This window comes from Peromyscus eremicus, unplaced genomic scaffold (assembly GCF_949786415.1).
Source record: "Peromyscus eremicus unplaced genomic scaffold, PerEre_H2_v1 PerEre#2#unplaced_82, whole genome shotgun sequence".
Lineage (NCBI taxonomy): Eukaryota > Metazoa > Chordata > Mammalia > Rodentia > Cricetidae > Peromyscus > Peromyscus eremicus.
In genome coordinates, this window is record NW_026734322.1 from 749914 (window position 1) to 768015 (window position 18102).

An 18102-nucleotide genomic window follows, 5' to 3' on the forward strand; every position below is an offset into this window, starting at 1 on the left:
GTGTTATGCCACCAAACCAGTCATAAAGTAAGACATGAACAGCAACCATCTCTTATGAAATGGAAGTGGTGTATAAGTGATTGGGCCCAAGCAGGTCCTAAAGGAACAAGCAAACTCCATGAAGAAGTTTTCAAAATGCCTATGGTTTCTGCTGTGGATATTGCTCTGTATGCTGTGACTGTGTTGCTCTGATTGGTTAATAAAGACAGTGCTGATTGTCCAGTAGCCAGGCAGGAAGCATATTCAGGTCAAAAAGAGACAAGAATTCTGGGAACAGGAAGGCTGAGTCAGGAGACGCCACCAGCTGCCGCCATAAAAAGCAAGATGTAATTTTAATTTAACATGTGAGATTAATTTAAGATGTAAGATCTAGTTACCAAGAAGCCTGAGCCATTAGGCCATACAGTTTTAATTAATATAAGGCTTTGTGTGTTTATTTAGTTCTGAGCATCTGTGGGCCCAGAAAAAACTCCAGTTACAGGTTTCTACTCCTGTTACAATGCCTTACGCTGCCAAGCACTAACCTAGAGTCTCATGAGGTATTCCCTATGACTGGCTGAAGAAAGAGAAGACTAGGGTCAGTTGATGGTCCTGTACATCATGCAGGCAGCACCCAGAAGTAGACAGCTGCAGCATTTCAATCCCATTTGGGCACAAGCCTGAAAGATATTGGTGAAATGTGTAAGAGCACAAAACAGCTTGACCACACAGCTGCCATGACAGGCTTAGGGACCCAGGTATATCTGTCATAACTGGCTTACTGGTAGGCATCATCTGGATTCTTAAGCTGACACCACTGAGGGTTCCACCCAAAGATGGGCCAGAATCTAAGGGAAAGTGTCTGATGTTCCAAATATTCCAATTATTACATAAGAATAGATAAGATCAAGATTGACAGATGTCTGCGTGAAGGTGTCAGATCCCCTAGATTTGGAGCTACAGACTCCTGATCCTGGAATTACAGATAATAGTGAGCTTCTGTATGTACTAGGAATGGAAACTGAATGCTCTGAAAGAATACTCAGTTTTCTTAACTGGTAAGGTATTTTTTACCCTATGTTTTCAGTGAATCAGTGCACTCTAGGTCTTCTACTCTTTCCTGTTTTTGACAACTACATGTAGCTGTCAGTGACAAGTTCTTGCAGGCACACATTTTGTGATTCACACTTGGGCTTTAAAGCTCCTCTGTCTCCACCCTCTCAATCCCTGTAATCTACATACCTGGTAGGCATAAGGATGTTGTAAACAGACACTGATATCTCTCTTTGTCTAACAAGTAGTGAACCACATGAAATTTTAATTTCACTGAGCATGTCATTGTGGGAAAAGACTTGAATCCTCCAGATAAGAATATGAGAGGCTTTTGTAGATGGGAAAAATTCATTATATGGCTGTATTAGATTGCTTAGTTTTGCATATCTTTTGCCTTCTACCTAAACATCTTAAGAACCCAAGGACAGGTTAGTTATCCCATATGTACTTTATAGTTCCAAATTAGTTAGTTTGAATAAATATCATTTTAAATTTTCATTTATAATTTGCTTTATTCCCTTTTCTATTTCTCTTTTCTTTTTTTGTAGAGAATAGTATTGCTTGACTCTTTGGCTGGCTTGGAACTAACACTATAGACTAGGCAGTATTAGGACATCAGAGAGATCTGTTCACCTTGCTGCCAGTGTGCCTGCATTATAGGTGAGCATGTCACTCACTGAATAACTTGATTCATTTAATTGGCTTACTGACGAAGAATGACTGAGCCTGCCTAGTTAAAGTGGCCAGAACACAGGTTCTGATCCTATCTCCAGTTACAGAAGAAGGTTCTCAATAAATGTAGCTTTCCTGCCTTAATGTCTACTGTCTTACAACTTTGAGAAATTTTATTTTTCTTTATTATTGAGTCTGTTATAACTGAACAATGACCTGGTAAGAGTTCTGTCCTTATTCTGCAGATGATAAAAGCCAGGCTCACAGAGATAAGTATGTTTTGAATATAGTTAAGTATAAATGTTCATGTAACTCATCCCATCATTCTAATGCCTCACTAAATGCATTTTAAGGAACCTAAGCCAGACATGGTGTCTCAGGAAGAGGCTTGGGTCTCAGGTGGATGGGCTTGGGGGCAGGGCGTGGAGACTGCAGGGTCTGCCAAGGGTCTTGGAGAAGGGGATCCTTCCCGGTTGGGGTAGAAGGGAACCTGCCCAGGGACCAGAACCTGGGGCCAAGTTGGGCAGGTCTTCCCCGGAGTGGCTGGTGCCCAGGGATGGGGTCGGGGGCAAGCTAGGGCACTCACCTGTGCTTCAGAAGGGAAGTCCAGGGCAAGATGGGAGCTGAGGGGCCGGCCTCTAAGTCTCAGAAAGAGGCTTGGGGCTCAGGCAGATGGGCGTGGGGGCAGGGCGTGGAGACTGCAGGGTCTGCCAAGGGTCTTGGAGAAGGGGATCCTTCCCGGTTGGGGTAGAAGGGCACCTGCCCGGCGACCAGAACCTGGGGCCAAGTTGGGCAGGTCTTCCCCGGAGTGGCTGGTGCCCAGGGATGGGGTCTGGGGCAAGCTAGGGCACTCACCTGTGCTTCAGAAGGGAAGTCCGGGCACTAAATGCATTTGAAGGAACCTAAGCCAGACATGGTGGCTCAGGTCTGTAATCATGGTACCTAGAATATGGAGGTAGGAATTTCAAGTTTTCAAAGTCATCCAAAATGAGAATGGTCAATGAGGTCTGGAGGGAGGACCACAGAACTAAAGGAGACTGTAATTGGCATAGGAGGGTATCCATAGTCTTCCCTGCAGGTCCAAACTTCAGGGTCATGGCATCAGCAATTAACATTGAGGTGATATTTGCCACCTCAAGTTTACTATTCTGGATAATATTTTCTATTCTTTATAATGTTTTCTGTCCAAGGCACCTAGATTACTTGGGGATAAGACACTTGTTGCTCATTAAATAGTGGAATTCTCCTTCAGGTGGGAGAATTAGCCTCCGGCAAGGATGAGATCCCCAACTGCATGTCCAATACAATGTGTTCATCCTTGAATCTCTATAAACACAACCAACAGAAATGGACTCAGCAGGATTTATTCATATCTTTGTGCATAAGAGTCTCCCATGCATAACAAGGAAAAAATTAAAAGGGCAAAATTTGGGAAGGGATGGAGAGAGGACAAGGAATGGGAAATTGATTTCATACATATCAATTAAAATATATGAAAATAAATTTTAATTAAAGAAGTGTCCTAGGGAGATAGTTTAACAGTTAAAAGCAGCACCAGGTGTTGTTACATAGGACACAGGTTCCATTATACCTAACAATCTCCTGTAACTCTCTCCTGGCCTCTGCAAGAACTCTGCACAGACTCCTGGAGGCAAACACCCATATACATAAAATAAAATAAAGCTTAAAAAATGGAATTCTCTGCAATGATCTTCCAGCCCTGAGACAGACAGCAGGTAGGGCTAGTTAAAAGGATCTCCTTCCCATACTGCATGCTTGTAAGACATTCTATGAAATCAATTTTCTGCATTAATGGAGAGATTCATTCTACCAGTCCTGATTATGTAGAAAAGCTTGAACAATACAGTTGTCTTCTTTTTTCACCTGCCCAGGAAGGAACATGTACTGGCTAACAATGGTGCTCATAAATGAATTCTTCATAGCTCCATTATTCTCTAAGTATTCAGCTTTCCATGAAGGCTACTCTTCATTATTATTTAATTTTCCAACTGTTTCCTCTAAATTTCAGGAATAAAACTCCTTAAGCAATGGAACCAACATCCAACTTTCTGATGGGAGAAAGACCTATTATCTTGTGTGTGATCTAGTTCCTGCTTTTCTTTGCTGGTTGTCTGAAGTCCCAGTGACTAGCAGGGAAAAAATACCTTCAGTTCATGTGATGTCAGTGTGAAGTCACACAACAAACACTCCTTGTGTATCTTTAAGTATCTTTTTTGTTGTTAATATTCTGGGCACCCTACTACCTGTGTCACAGGGAATCACTCCACCCTACATAGTATAGTGGTCTGTACATCTAGCTAACCACATTCTTTCCAGGAGGAAGAAGGGGAAGTGCCTAAGGAGAGCAGGAAGAGAGCAGGGTTTACTTTTGCAGCCAGGGGCAAGTGTTATTGATATGCATATCTCTGCTGATCTAGAAAAAGTCTTTGTCTGGGGTGGAAGGGAGGGACAGGAACAATTGTGCTGTATTTTTAAACACATTGTGACCCTATGGGATGTGGTCTTGTCACTCAGGTCTCATTAGCCAATCAGGTTCTCCAGGTGGCCTGCCAGTCAAAAGTGGTGCAGGGTTCCTCCTGCTGCCCCAGGCTTCAGACTTTTCTTTGAAGAGGAGCTGGCACCAGCAGTTTTGTGTGGTGTGGTGTGCTGTGAGTGCTGCTGCAGTGAGCTGAGCAGACAGCATGACTGAGCTGGGAAACCATGACATGGTGAATGAGAAGCTGCTGTCCCCAGATGGAGTGGAGCAGATGGTGAGGTGGAGGATACAGTGTGGTGGGTCCTCCTCTGGTCTGGGTGGGAACCTGTCTGTAGAATCCCTGTCCTCTGAGGTCCCTTGTGGTACTTGACACTCCCTGGATCCAGGGGCAGGCCTCTGAATACCTGTTCTGTGGGCTGAATCTGCTCACAGAATTGGAAGTAGGGAGCTGTGCTTAAAACCATCTTTGAACTTCAACATGCTTTTGTTGCACCCATAGAAAGCAGGTTGCCTAACTTGGAGAGTACCTTCTAGTACCTTGTTGAATGAGGATCAGTATTTTACATTTAATAAGAAAAAGGTTATAACTAACAAAAGAAAAACTATATACAAATGTACAATAACTATATATAATATATACAAATAATAAATGTCTAAACAATGTGTAGTCCATTTGTATTTGACAAATTCAGAGATAATAATTTCATTATCCTATTTTGTTAAGTCCAAAATGTATCTAATTCACTTTCTATCCTAATTAATCTTCAACTATAACTAACTAACCTTCAACTATAACTAACTAATCTTCAACTCCCTCAGAGACCCAAGAAGGAAATAATATTAGCTAACAAAAATAAAAACTGAACGTGCATGCAAGCAACTTCCAAAAAATTTTTGAGTTGACAGAAACTTCCAGCTACTTGGACAGTCATCTGAGGTTTCTCTGCAGTGTTGGGGCATCATCTTCAGTCTATAGGCTTAGCATAACTGACAGACTCAGTTGTGAAGTAGGATGTACACAGGGTCAACAGTTCAACCTCACATTGGGTGAGAGCAGTCCATATACCAGAAACACCTGAGTTCCACTAGTGTCATGTCATGATTCAGGATTTTAAATTCTGGAAATTGTTGATGGTTTTTTAATTCAGCTGTCCATTCTTCTTGGCTGTGTACATATGGCTTCATCTCAGCATCCCATTCTTCTCCACATCCCTCTATCAAATGCCAGTCTACTATTGAGAGGCGTGAGCTTAATTACTCTTCAAGAATAACTGTTTCAGCTGCTGTTCCATTGCACATCAGAAGCCATCGGCCCACTGCCTGTTCAGCTGCCTTCGAAGAAAAGGGCACTGTACCTTTTCCGAGTTTTGAAGGCCACTTCAGGGATGGTGCCATATTGTCCTGGCCTCAGAAGATGCCTTTTGATAAAGCCATAACCACACTTGTTTTGGCAAGAATCAAGAATCAGTAGTCCTTTGTTTCATGTCCTGTATGTCCATTTTGTCCTGTTGATTCAAGGATACTTTGTTGTCCAGTGGCTAACTTTTGCCACAATGAAAGTTAACTCCATATGCAGTTTCTTCAATGCCCATATTTTCTCTGAAGTAGATTGGTACTGCCAGGAGCCGACATGTCTCATAGTCATAACAAAAAAGAAAAATTTTCTAAGTTATTAAAACATTTTAAATGCCATATTCTGTAGTTCTCTGAAGGGTTTGAAGATGACCTATCTACAATATATCTGCTCAATTTTTAAAACATATCTAATATGACTACAAGTTCTATTGTAATGTCTAACTACTAACTTTCATTTCTTTATATCCTAATAGTTGGTAATAATAACATTCAAGGATCCAAAAACTGCATTGTTAAATGAACGGTATAAGTACAATTAGAAATACACATATAGCATTTTCTAACAATATCAATTTCAATATATATAATTTGTATACAATATAAAACAATCCATTCCAATGTAAAGTATTTAAAACTAGTAATTGTCTTTTCCTTCTTTCTTTCTTTTTTTTTTTAAACAAGAACCTTAAATCTAATCTGCTTAGCCTTTTTCCTAACCCTTGACAACAACTTGTAACCAACCTCCCTAAACAATGAAAATTATCCCAGACCCAAAACCCATTAAAAAGACCAAAAAACCACCCGCCCCACACCACCTCTTTGAGAATGTGTGTGTCGTATTCTTAAAATTGCTTCCTGCTGGGTGTGGGTGAAGTTATCTTTATCCTGAAAGAAAAATTTTAGGTTAATTGTCAAATTCTAGGAAAGGTAACTATATCCTTCATTATTCATTCTGTGTATAATGCCAAAGTTCAGGGTTTATCTCAAGTCCTTATTCAAGTAGTCTTTGAGACTGCATCATCTCATCTAGTCATCTCAAAATTGCTCTGAGCACCTTGTAGTTCAAAGCTGATCTGTAGATGATGTTTGTCAGCTTAGTGATGTTATTATTGTCCATGTGGAATTGATGTTGTTGTGGGGCCCCAACTTCTTCCTGGAGACTTCAGTTGATGTTAGGCCTGGCTGTGATTTCCGGCAGAAAACTGATAAGAGACTCAAACACAAAGACATATATATGCAGCTAATTGAAGCCTTTTTTCTAGAATTAATTAGTACTCTATATGACCATTCATATCTTAACAAAGTTTAAAATGTATATATATCTATATATCTATATATATATATTAATCTTGTAAGTTTTGATATAAAATTTATACTTTAAGAAAAGTTTAAAGAATCAAAATAGAATCAAAGAGTTGAGATTAGTATTAGAATAGTCCTTTAATTAATTTGGCTTTTCTCCTGTCCCATAGCAGAAGATGGCTCTTTTCTTCTGGCATGATACATGGAGTTTGCATTTTCCTTTTAACAACATGCTTGAGTTTAAAGAAGGAGAGAGCCATTCTCCAACTCCAAAGTCAGCTTTAAATTTTAATTGGACTGGGACTATTAGAAGACCAATAGTGTTAAATCTTTAGAGAAAAGCAGAAACAAACATTTAGGAAGGCATAAAATTTTTTAGATATATACCCATACGCCGTTTCACTCTGCTTCCTGGGATAGATGATTTGTCCCTTTTCTTCAGTTGTCTCATTTGTCCAGTGTTCTTCAGATTCCTTAACCTTCATTCTCCTAAAAGACAAAAACAAAAACCTTTCCCCAAGACTAATTTTGGGGATGTTCCTTTTTGGCAAGTTATTATCTGATTAAATGAAAAGACATGTGTTACTGGTATAAGTTAGTTTAAATTGGATGTTCATGTTGGTTGATGAGCTATCACCTCCTCTAATTAAGAGGTTTCTCTTGTTCAAATCGAACCTTTATTAATTTTGATGGTACCCACAGCTTATCTTCTCCTGTAGAAACAAAAGCAAAACCTCGTCCCCAATGTAACACATAACCTGGTTTCCATTCTGAGGTCAGCACATCATTAAAGTATATAGGCTGATTTAATTCTGTAGTTTTTTCTATTATCCAATGTCTCTCTGCAGCTGTTGTTCCTTTCTCATTGGCATTAAGAAAATTCAAAGTTAATAGAGCATTATGCAGTCTATTTCTGGGGTTTTTTTTACTCCTTTCTGTTTATTTAGTATATCCTTTAGAGTTCTGTTTGATATTTCTATAACTGCTTGGCCTGTAGGATTATGTGGTATACCTGTAATATGCTTTATATTGTAATAAGCAAAAAACTGTTTCATTTTAACATTGACATAGACTGGAGCATTGTCAGTTTTAATTTGGGCAGGTATACCCATGATGGCCATAACTTCTAGTAAATGAGTGATTACAGAATCAGCTTTTTCAGATCTCAAAGCAGTTGCCCATTGAAATCCTGAATAAGTATCAATGGTATGGTGTACATATTTCAATTTTCCAAATTCTGAAAAGTGAAACACATCCATCTGCCAGATTTCATTCCTCTGAGTGCCCTTTGGGTTACATTGTTCTGGAAATGGTGTCTGTTTGTAAAAGGAAAATGTAGGACATTTCTTTACTCTTTCTTTGGCTTGTTGCCAGGTAATGGAAAAATCCTTTTTTAAACCTTTACTATTGACATGATGTTTTTTATGACATTCTGAGGCCTCCAGCACATTTCCTATCAATAATTTATCAATCTTATCATTGCCTTGTGCTAGAGTGCCTGGCAGACCAGTATGGGATAGGATTTGAGTTATATATAAAGGATGACTGACTCCTTTTCCTGATTCTATCTTGTAATTGAATAAATATTGAAGTTAGTTCTGAAGCACCAGGGATAAATTCTGCAGTCTCAATAGGTAATACCACTCTTTCAGCATACTGAGAGTCAGTAACTATGTTGAGAGGTTTTGAAAAATCCATTAATACCAACAGAATAGCATACAATTCCGATTTTTGAACTGAATTATAAGGACTTTGAACCACTTTACTTAAATTTTCTGATTTGTAACCTGCCTTTCCTTGTTTGTTGGCATCTGTACAAAATGTATGAATTCCATATACGGGTATTTCCCATACAATTCAAGGCAAAATCCAATCATCTCTCTTTATTTGATTAATTCTATCGCGTTTTGGATATTTGCTATTAATTTCTCCCAAAAAATTACTGCAAGCTCTTTGCCAAGGTTCACTTTCTGTCCATAATTTTTCAATATCCTCCTTAGTTAAAGTTAGGATAATTTCTACTCAGTCTATTCCTGCTAATGGGTGAAGTCTCAATTTTCCTTTCCAAATCAAGTCAGAGATTTTTTTTCCACATAAGTTTTTAATTTTTTATTTGGTTTGTTTGGGAAAAATATCCATTCCAACATAATATCTTCCCTCTGCATTAATATTCCTGTAGGAGAATGCCTAGAGGTTAAAATAACCAAAATGCAATCCAGCTTTGGATCATTACGATATACATGCCCTTCATGTACTTTCTTTTCTACCAAGGCCAGTTCTTTCTCAGCCTCAGGTGATAATTCTCTTGGAGTACTTAAGTCCTTGTCACCTTCTAAGGTTTTGAACAAATTATTCAGTTCATCATTTTTTACCCCAACAATATTTCATAGATGAGAAATGTCTCCAAATAATCTTTGAAAGTCATTAAGAGTCTGTAGTCGATCTCTCCTAATTTGCACCTTTTGGGGTCTAATTTTTTTGTAGACCTATTTTATATCCTAAATAATTAATAGAATCTCCTCTTTGCATCTTTTCAGGAGCAATTTGTAATACCCAGTAAGGCAAAATTTTCTTTTCCTCTTCAAACATTCTTTCTAAAGTATCTGCATTTGAGTCAGCTAGTAAAATATCATCCATATAATGATAAATTAGAGATTTAGGAAATTTTTTATGTGTCACTTCCAAAGGCTGTTGTATAAAATATTGGCACAGGGTTGGGGTATTCAACATTCCCTGTGGGAGGACTCTCCATTGAAACCTCTTAACTGGTTGAGGATTATTGTAAGTAGGCACCATGAAGGCAAATCTTTCTCTGTCTTTTTCTTGTAAGGGTATTGAAAAAAAACCCAGTCTTTTAAATCAATTACTATGAGAGGCCATCCTTTTGGTAACAGAGTAGGCAAAGGAGTTCCAAGTTGTAGAGAGCCCACTGGCTGAATTACTTTGTTAAATGTTCTAAGGTCTGTTACCATTCTCCATTTACCAGATTTCTTTTTAATATTAATTTTTAATTATTTTAATATTAATATAATAGTTTAATATTATTATGATAATTATAATAATTAAAAATTATATTAATTATAATACTAATATTATAATTAATATGATAATTTAATTTAATGTAATATAATTAAGAGTATTTTAATTCTCCTGTATTTTAATAACAAATACAGGAGAATTCCAAGGGCTGGTTGATTCTTCAATATGCTGAGCATGTAAGTGTTCTTCTACCAGCTCTTCTAAAGCCTGCAGTTTCTCTATTGTTAAAGGCCATTGATGAACCCATACAGGCTTGTCTGTTAATCATTTTAAAGGTAGAGCTGTTGGTGTCTTTGGAAGCTTTTATCCTGGCACTCAAATTGACTATCTTTTTAAATAGTAAAATAAGGATAAGGAAAGTAATAATGTGCATAATCCCATCAACATTAATCTGCTCATATAGTTGTTCCATTTTCAGACTGCCTAAAATTTTATCAAACAAAGCCCAATTTTCTACCAATGTACACATAAAACCCATTTTTTTTTTTTGGTTTTTCGAGACAGGGTTTCTCTGTGTAGCTTTGCGCCTTTCCTGGAACTCGCTTTGGAGACCAGGCTGGCCTCGAACTCACAGAGATCCGCCTGCCTCTGCCTCCCAAGTGCTGGGACTAAAGGCGTGCGCCACCACCGCCCGGCATAAAACCCTTTTTTTTTTAATGTGGAAAAAATTTTCTCTTTTAAGTAGTTTTTTCCTTTAAAATATCTGATACCTTAATTGACTTACCAAGTCTGCATAGAACAGTAGAAATCTGAGGGAATTTCAAAACAGCTACCTAGTGTCCGAGGTGTGATTCCAGAGAGAGAGAGAGAGAGAGAGAGAGAGAGAGAGAGAGAGAGAGAGAGAACAAGAAAGCATAGCCAAGAGTTCTGTCTAAATGCTTATATCTAGCCATGTGTTCCCGCTTGAGTCCAGTCGAGCCTGGGCTCAGGCTTCCTTAAGCTCCGACCAGGTGCTTTGACATTTCAGCCAACAGCAGCTCTATCTGTAGTTGAGTGTAGCTACTGCAATTAGCGGTAGTTCTGGCAGGCCTGAGTTTTTCATAGCACTGGTGTAGCTACATTCAGTTGGTCAGTCCTGGGGCCTAGGCCGAGCTGTCCCCAGCTAGGGAGTCAGTCAGCTGGCAGGCCGCCAAGCTGCCACAACTGGCTATGTGTAACTCAGGTGTGAGCGGGGGCCCGAAAGGCCACAGGCAAGTGGCTTTTTCATGAATTTGTACCAGGAACACTGGGGACCAGATGTAGATGAACAGTCTTATTTAATAAGAAACATAGAGTCAAATGCAGAGTTAAAAGCTTAAGAGGTCAGAGCAGTAGCTGACAGCTGAGACTTAAAACCACCTTCTTACCCTTCCTGCTGCTACTGTCCTTCCCCTCAGAAAGAGACCTACTTCTTGTGTATCTGTTTTTTTATTGACTTTCTGTTCTGCATTCTCATTGGTTGTAAACCCAACCACATGACCTCTTCATCACTGCTTGTCTATACAGACCTCCAGGTCTTCTATGGTTGGTATTGAGATTAAAGACATGTCTCCATGCTGGCTGTGTCCTTGAACACACAGAGATCTGTCTGTCATGTGATGTGGATTAAAGGTGTGCACCCCCACTGCCAGGCTTCTGCTATGGCTTGCTATTAGCTCTGACCCAAAGGCAATTTAATTTATTAACATACAAATAAAATCACATTTCAGTACAAATAAAATATCACCACAGGTGTACCTATGGAATATTAAATGCATCGTTTTAGCTGATGAGAGAAGAGTATATCAGCCCAGAGTGAGAGGGAACTACCCAGCCGAAGAAAACACAGAAAATTTGGGAGAAATAATCTGTAGTCACATTATAATTCTTCCAGTCCTTCTTGGCTTGTGAGTGCTGGTGAGTTTCGATCTCCTGAAGTTTATAATAAGTTTATAATAACCTTTTTAAAATGTCAAAATCTTTAGACATATTAGCAATATGATAACAGTGGTGAATTTTGTCAAAGCAAAATTATGAATCCTTGGAGTCTCAACAAAACAGCAGGATAGCCAGAGAATGGAATCTGAAATGTGTCATTTACATATATCAAATTTTGTTTGCTATTTGATCAAAATTAATAAAATATATTTAGGCCAGAATTATTATTATTTTTTAGTAGGATTTTTTTATTTTTATTTTGCAATACAATTCAGTTCTACATATCAGCCACGATTCCCTTGTTCTCCCCCTCCCACCCCCCTCACCTTCCCCCAGCCCGCCCCCATTCCCATCTCCTCCAGGGCAAAGCCTTCCCTGCAGACTGAGATCAACCTGGTAGACTCAGTGCAGGTAAGTCCAGTCCCATCCTCCCAGGCCGAGCCAAGCGATCCTGCATAGGCCCTAGGTTTCAAACAGCCGACTCATGCAATGAGCACAGGCTCTGGTCCCACTGCCTGGATGCCTTCCAAACAGACCAAGCCAATCAACTGTCTCACCCACTCAGAGGACCTGATCCAGTTGGGGACCCCTCAGCCATTGGTTCATATTTCATGTGTTTCCATTCATTTGGCTATTTGTCCCTGTGCTTTATCCAACCTTGGTCTCAACAATTCTCACTCATATAAACCCTCCTCATTCTTCCTAATTGGATTCCCAGAGATCCACCTGGGGCCTAGCCATGGATCTCTGCATCCAGATCCCTCAGTAGTTGGATGAGGTTTCTAGTACGACAATTAGGGTGTTTGGCCATCCCATCACCAGAGTAGGTCAGTTCGGGCTGTATCTCAACCATTGCCAGCAGTCTGTTGTGGGGGTATCTTTGTGGATTTCTGTGGGCCTCTCTAGCACTTTGCTTCTTCCTATTCTCATGTGGTCTTCTTTTACCATGGTCTCCTATTCCTTGTTCTCCCTCTCTGTTGTTGATCCAGCTGGGATCTCCTGCTCCCCCAAGCTCTCTTTCCCTCGACCCTCGCCCTTCACTACCCCCACTCATGTCCAGGCTGTTCATGTAGATCTCATTCCATATCTCTGTCATTGGGTGATCCCTTTGTCTTTCTTGGGGTCCTGTTTTCCAGGTAGCCCCCTTGTGATGTGAGTAGCAGTCTAGTCATCCTTGCAGAATTATTATTTCTAATCATATTTTTATAAGTTTTGATATCAGTGATGAACAGTTCATCAGAAGGATCTGGAATTGTATCACTTTATTCCTAAAGTCAAATCCCAATATTTAAGAATCTAGAGGTAAGTAACAGCCTGTATTCAGACTAAGAGCTTTAGAGCACCTTTGTCCTGCAGCGGCCTGCTCATATGGTGTGACCAGGCAATCCAGGATCCATAAGGCAAGTCAGTGTCCTGTGGAAATATGTAAGCATATCTTCTTCCTGATATTATGAAAAAATCCGGACCTTTCCAATTACTAGGGAGAAAGTCCTAGAGACTTAGCTGTACCTTTGTGGAGAAATGACTGAAGAAAGAACTCATATAGTCTTCAGAATGTATTGATTACAAACAGAGCATGAGAAGTAATACACAGATAGCTTGAACATAAAATCAGGTTATAATTCAAAAGTCTAGAGTTATTTTAAACAGTAAAATATTTTCTCTGTAGAAAATAGTAAAAATGATAACATTTCCCAATAAGCCCATTTAAGCCAATTAATAGCTGAATTATACGTATAAATATTGATTAGATTCTGGGATACAGAAGAAACCTATCTTCATCTGTTCAGAGAGCTATGTTTTATTTAAGTTTTGTAAGTGAGATTCCTATTCATCTTCCCCTTCACTATTTGATTTATGGCAGACATTTTTCTATAGGCTAATCCATAATCTAAAAAGATTTTAGCCTCCCCTCCTGAAAGTATGGCCAGCATTTTCTTTCATCAGCATGATACAGTACAAATTCTCATCCTAATAGTGAAATGTTTCACTAAACCTTGCCCAGTCATTGGGCAAAACCAAAACTTATTATAAGCCACAGTCATCCTAGGGTTCCCCCTGCTAGGCAGCCTCCCTGGATCTGTGGGTTGCAGATGATTTAAGATATGGGGAGATGAATATTTAAGATCTCCGTTTTGGAATAAGGATATTTTGCTTTTTAAAGTATGATGAGATCCTTCCATCATATCTTGACCTGGCAGGTAATAAGGAATGCCTGTAGTGGGAGTTATGAAAAGTTGAACACCAGTTCTTAAGAGCTTTTGAAGTATATGTAAGGCCGTTGTCCATTTATGAGCACTAGGCATTCCTAAAATTGAAAAGCAGTGATACAAATGTTGTATTACTTCTCATTTCATAGCCATTAAATCATAAGGACATCGGCCTCCTGGGTAAGCTCCCATAGGGAGAGAATTTGTAGTTCTTGGACAGACATATGAAAAAGTGCCAGTATATCCTGTAGACTTATCTTCCAATCTTTGTGCTCATGAATTTCATAGTTAAATATAATATAATATCACTTGTGCAATAAATGTATTGTAATATATGTACATAAATATATATACATATATATGTATACACACATGTATATATATATATATATATATATATATTATTGGGTTGGGTGACTTTGAGGAAACTATAATTGGCAGTTAGTTCTGATTGTTAATCTGTACACATAATGAGGAACTCTGCCTAATAAAATGAATTCTGGATAAACAGAATTTGTATCTCCTGCACTGTACGTCAGCTTTGGCCTCCATTGTGGCAGGGAGAGATGGCAAGTGAAAAATAAAATGCTGACAATCTTTAGGGTGAGGAGGTATGGTAAAGGAGCAATCTTATAAGTCTATAACAATTACTATTTTGATTTCTAGGGATGGCCGTGGTAGATGGCAAGTCAGGCTGTGAGATTACCCTTGGCTTAAATAAACTTTATTTAATTTCTTAAGGTCTTTTTTTTTTTTGGTTTTTCAAGACAGGGTTTCTCTGTGTAGCTTTGCGCCTTTCCTAGAACTCACTTTGGAGACCAGGCTGGCCTTGAACTCACAGAGTTCCGCCTGCCTCTGCCTCCCGAGTGCTGGGATTAAAAATGTGAGCCATCACTGCCTGGCTTCTTAAGGTCTTATAACAGTCTATAAGCCTGATTTTTTAAAAAATAACTAATATTTGGGTGATTTAAGGGCATTGTTATTTAAATGAGGGCAGCTGTAACCATGCAGTTCAGAAGGTTTCCAGCTTAAGTTAGCACTTAGATTCCAGTGAGTTGTAGCAAAAAGAAAAAAAAAAGCTGTTTGTAGGACAGGATGGGGAAATCCAGTAGGATGAAAAGGGTCCCATGAGCAGGCAAAAGAGTCAGAGACACTCTCCCTCACACTCACACTGTAAGGAGTACAACAAAAACTCCAAGCTAAACACCCACAGCATGTATGCAGAGAACCTAGCACAGACCCATGCAGGCTCTGTGATTGCTGCTTCCATCTCTGTAAACTCCTGTGAGCCCTGCTTATTTGATCCAGTGGGCCTTGCTCTCCTGGTGTTCTTGACCCCATTGGTTCCTACAGTCCTTCCTCCCCTCTTCTGTGGGGTTCACTGAGCTCCCCCTAATGTTTGTCATTGGACCTCTTTATCTGTTCCTATCAGCTGCTGGAAAATGCCTCTCTGATGATGACTGGGCAAGGCATCAATCTATGAGTATAACAGAATATCACTAGGAATCATTCCATTGACTTTATTTTAGATCAATAGTGTTTGGTTCTATGCTAGGTCTCTGAACCATCCAGCTTAGAGATCCTGGCCATCTAGGAAGTGTCTGGCATGGCCTCCCTCCTGTGTCTTGGGCCTCCAGTTAGACACTCCCACTGGATCTCTTTTCATTCTTCTGCATGCAGATATCCAGTATGACCAGCACCACTTGTTGAAGATGTTTTCTTTTTCCAGTGTATATTTCTGGCTTATTTATTAAAAAGCAGGTGTCCACAGGTATATGGATTTATGTTTGGGTTTTCAATTCAATTCCATAGACTAACATGTCTGATTTTATGCTTATACCATGTGGTTTTTATTCCTATGGCTCTGTAGTACAGCTTAAAATCAGGGATGGTGATAGCCCTGGAAGTTCTTTTATGCTATCAGGATTTTTAGCTAGTCTGGCTTTTCTGTTCTCATACGAAATTGATTATTGTCCTTTCAAGGTCTGTAAATTATGGTGTTGGAATTTTTTTTTTTTATGAGACAGGGTTTCTCTGTGTAGTTTTGGTGCCTGTTCTGCATCTTAATCTGTAGACCAGGCTGACCTCGAACTCACAGAGATATGCCTGGCTCTGCCTTACAAATGTTGGGATTAAAGGCATGTGCCACCACCACCCGGCTTGGTGTTGGAATTTTGATGGGGATTGCATTGAACCTGTAGATTGCTTTTGGTGGGATGGCCATTTTTACTGCCTTAATTCTATCAATTCATGACCATGGGAGATCTTCCCATCCTCTGATACCTTGCTCAATTTCTTTCTTTAAAGGCTTGATATTTTTATCGTACTAGTCTTTCACTTGCTTGGTTAGTATCACTCCTATATGTTTTACATTGTTTGTGGCTATTGTGAAGCTTGTTGTTTCCTTGATTTCTTTCTCAATCAGTTTGTCAGCTGTAAATAGGAGGGCTACTAATTATTTTTCATTAATTTTGTATTATACACATTGCTGAAGGTGATTATCAGCTGTTAAAGTTCTCTGGTAGAATTTTTGGGTTGCTTGAGTATACTATCATATCATCTAGAAATAATACTTTGACTTCTGCATTTCCTATTTGTATCCCCTTCATCTCCTTTAGCTGTTTTATTGCTATAACAAGAACTTCAAGTACTATATTGAATAGATATAGAGTGGACGACCTTGTGTGTTCCTGGTTTTATTGGGGTTACTTTGAGTTTCTCTGTATTGGACTTGATGTTGGCTAGACACATAGCACTAAATGTCCATATAAAAAAATTGGAGAAATCTCACACTAGTGACTTAACAGCACACCTATAAGCTCTAGAAGAAAAAAGGCAAAGTCACCCAGGAGGAATAGATGCCAGGAAATAATCAAATTGAGAGCTGAAATCAATGAAATAGAAACAAAGAGAACAAATGAAACAAAGAGTTGGTTCTTTGAGAAAATCAACAAGATACACAAGCCCTTATCCAAACTAACCAAAAGGTAGAGAGAGAGAGAGCATCCAAATTATCAAAATGAGAAATGAAAAGGGAAACATAAAAACAGACGAGGAAATCTAGAGAATCATCAGGTCATACTTCAAACACCTGTACTCCACAAAAATGGAAAATCTAAAAGAAATGGACAGTTTTCTAGATAGGTACCACATACCAAAGTTAAATCAAGACCAGATAAACTATTTAAATAGACCAATAACCCCTAAGGAAATAGAAAGTCATTAAAAGTCTCCCAACCAAAAAAAGCCCAGGACAAGATGGTTTCAATGCAGAATTCTGCCAAATTTTCAAAGAAGAGTTAATACCAATACTCTGCAAAGAATTCCATACAATAGAAACAGAAGGATCATTATCAAACTCCTTTTAGGAGGCTACAGTTACTCTGATTCCCAAGCCAAACATAGATGTAACAAAGAAAGAGAATTACAGACCAATCTCCCTCATGAACATTGATGCAAAAATACTCAAAAAAATATTGGCAAACCGAATCTAAGAACACATAAAAAAATTTATCCACCATGATCAAGTAGGCTTCATCCCAGGAATGCAAGCATGGTCCAACATACTGAATTCTGTCAAAGTAATACACCATATAAACAAACTGAAAGAAAAAAATATCACATAATCATCTCATTAGATGCTGAAAAGACCTTTGACAAAATCCAACACCACTTCATGATAAAGTTCTTGGAGCGATCAGGAATACAAGGGACATACCTAAGCATAATAAAGGCCGCCAACAGCCAATATCAAAAAACTCAAAGTGATTTCACTAAAAGCAAGAACAAGACAAGGATGTCCACTAACCACATATTTATTCAATATAGTAATTGAAGTTCTAGCTCGAGCAATAATCAATCAATTCTTCCCAGTGCTCTCAGAGAACCAGTATATATACCCACACAGTAATTCTTTGGCAAAGCAACACAAGGCTTGAGGTTTTCAGGGTCACAGAGAGAGGAGATAAGGATCCACACATAAAGCAATAATTGTCAGCTTCCAATTACAACCCAAAATGGGAGTGGCTAAAGGGGAGTTCTCTGGTAGTGTCAACTAAAGGCTAAGATCAATTAGGGAATTTGTGTGCTCAAACTATA

The 18102-nt window shown here is 38.9% G+C and overlaps 1 protein-coding gene across 6 annotated transcripts in view; it reads right to left on the minus strand.

Moving 5' to 3' along the window:
- LOC131901433 (periphilin-1-like) overlaps positions 1–18102 on the minus strand; it is a 333338-nt gene that overhangs the window by 288040 nt on the left and 27196 nt on the right. The window contains exon 2 of one of the 6 annotated variants that reach the window (XR_009376551.1): positions 3053–7348. The exons of the other annotated variants lie outside the window; for them this stretch is intronic. The gene's annotated coding sequence lies outside the window, so the exon portion shown is untranslated. Of the gene's footprint in view, positions 1–3052; positions 7349–18102 lie in introns of those variants that run through there. 6 annotated transcript variants of the gene reach the window in all.